This window comes from Grammomys surdaster, unplaced genomic scaffold (genome assembly GCF_004785775.1).
Source record: "Grammomys surdaster isolate TR1022 unplaced genomic scaffold, NIH_TR_1.0 206, whole genome shotgun sequence".
NCBI classification, from domain to species: Eukaryota; Metazoa; Chordata; class Mammalia; order Rodentia; family Muridae; genus Grammomys; species Grammomys surdaster.
Window position 1 is genome coordinate 6,704,555 of NW_021604651.1, and position 2,699 is coordinate 6,707,253.

The 2,699-nt window shown below is 44.6% G+C and overlaps 1 pseudogene; it reads right to left on the reverse strand.

The window, feature by feature from the left end:
- LOC114624403 overlaps positions 1–346 on the reverse strand; it is a 1,322-nt pseudogene extending 976 nt beyond the window's left edge.
- Positions 347–2,699: the final 2,353 nt, after the last annotated feature.

Consider the following 2,699-nt stretch of genomic DNA (forward strand, 5'->3'; position numbering starts at 1 on the left):
CACCACCATCACCACCACCACCACCACCATCACCACCACCACCATCACCACCATTACCACCATCATCACCACCATCATCACCACCACCACCATCACCACCATCATCACCACCACCACCACCATCACCATCACCATCACCACCACCACCATCACCACCACCACCACCACCACCACCATCACCACCACCACCATCACCACCATCACCACCACCACCACCACCACCACCATCACCATCATCATCACCATCGTCATCATCATCTTGTGTCATCTTTCCAAAGAAAGGATTTCTGTGGGCCCGAGGTCCAGGAAAGCTTAAAAACCTCCAGAAAAGGTCAAAGAAGGCCATTCCCATAGGGATACCAGAAACTTAATTTCTGCAACAGCCCATGGCCACCACAGTTCTGCCAGCTTGCACTACCTTGCCAGATATCGCCAGAGATCATATGCATGCCCCATTTTTCTTTCTTTTCCTTGCTATATGCTTCATAAGATCACTCATTCCAAACAGAAAACATCGCCGGCATAGATCATTCTTTAGACCCTAAAGAACAATGCCAACTGTGATCTTTGATCATTGTTGAGAACAGAGACCAAGGTGGTATAGCACTGGCTTCCTAGCCTTTTTTGTGTCCACCGAAAGACCTCTGTAAAGCACTAATACAGATGTCATTACCAATAAACAACACTATGGATACCAATGTAAATGCCTGCTACACCTGGCTTCATGCTCTAGGTCACAGTCCAGATGTGGGTGGTAAGATTCTACACGAAGCTACTCTCTACCTATATGTACAGGTGCATCAGAGCAGATGAGCGCATATTCAGACTTGGGTCCCAGGTCACCCAAGACAGCAGATTGGATATATGTAATGTAAAGTTTTGAAAAGTCTCTGTTGCTAGGCATTTGGGGTAAAAATGCTGATATTAAAAAGAGTTCTAGCTTTTCCACATACTTCTCAGGATGGTCTCAGATCAGATAAGTCAGTGTTTGCAGGGGGTCTTTAATGGTGGCATGTCTAAAATCTCAAGGGTGCCCTCCTTTGATGAGCTCTGTGTAAACTGTAGTTGGGGTTGGGGATGGGGAGGAATTCTTCAGAACACAAGCAGAGTTCTACATTCTGGCACCTATGGAATTCAGGAGCATCCCCTTTGCGCCTATGGGATGTGGCTAACCTTGGGAGCCTGATCTGCTGCTTCTGTCTGCCTGGTGTGGTGGATAATCCTGTCTTTGTTTCCTAGGCAGCATGAAGCCCTGGCATTGAGATCTGGTATAAGCCTCTTGTCAGACACAGCGGAGTAGCCCTCTCAGCCCCAGGCCTAAGTCTATGACCTGCCACTAGCAGGAACAGCCTCCCAATCTGGCCTCTTTCCACTTGTTAAAAAGAAAGAAGAGCACACAACACACTGCAAACTACACCTCTGTCGCTGTGCCTTACTGGCCTTGAGACTGATCAGGATGCTCTCTCTTCTTGGTGACATTGTGCTGAGGTTTGAAGACTGTTGAGTCTATTCAATACAGCCATGTTTGTCTTTGCTGCTGGCCAAAGATGTGGATGAAAATCCACAAGGCAGAGTCATCATCCCTGTACCTCCTGATTCTCACTCCCTAACTGGAAGCTGAAGAGGTCTCTAATACCCATAGCTTCTAAGTTTTACTCCAGATGCAGCTACTTTACTTGATGTTCCTTGTCTGTAAGGTGGACCTGCTGATGCCATGGTCTTTCTCACTAACTGGTGTTTTAGGGAAAATGGGTACTTCAGAAATCAACAGCTCTTATTCTTATTCCACTTCCTATTTTTAAATCTAAGCAAGGGTCAAAGGGCCTGCCATTTCCATCACACTGACCCTTTCTGATTATATGCAAAAATATGTAATATATAAATAATATATAAATACATATTTTATAACAATATGTAAATATATAAACAAAATAAGATATAAACATATAGTATGTAAATATATAATTAAAGCTATATCGTGTATTAACATGTAATAATTAAAACTATTTATTTAATAATTTGTGTCTATGAGTATTTGGCTGCATGCCTGTATGTCAGCATCTGTATAGGCCAAAAGAGAATGTTAGATTCCCCTGGATCTGAAGCTCAAAATGGTTATAAGCTGCCATGTAGGTGCAGGAACCTGAACTCAGGCCCCTGGAGGAACAGTCAGTACTCGTAACTGCTGAGCCGTCGCTCCAGCCCACTCCCTTCCTATTTTCTTCAGCGGAAGCATGCAGATGATTTCTTCCTCTTTAATTGTTTCTCTCAGACTTCTGCTGCAGCAATGGGAAATTAGGAACACAGAGGGGAGGCTACAGTCTTGTTCTTGCCTTTTTATAATGAAACCTGGGGAGAGGTATCAGGGTTTTCTGTCTGTGGAGGAATTTCCCCAGATGTTTCCAACCCCCCCCCCCAAAAAAAAATGAGCACGTGAGCTGTTCTGTGTGCCCACTTTCTCCCTGACATCAGATTCCTAGAAGTGGACAACCATCATCTCTCAGAGAGCTGGAGATAGGGGATGAAAGAGGGAGATGAAGATAGAAAGAGAAAGAAAAAGAGACAGTGAGATACACAGAGAGACAGAGAAATACAGAGAGATACAGAGACACAGACAAAGACACAGACACACAGACACACACACACAGAGAGAGAGAGAGAGAGAGAGAGAGAGAGAGAGAGAGAGAGAGAGAGAGAGA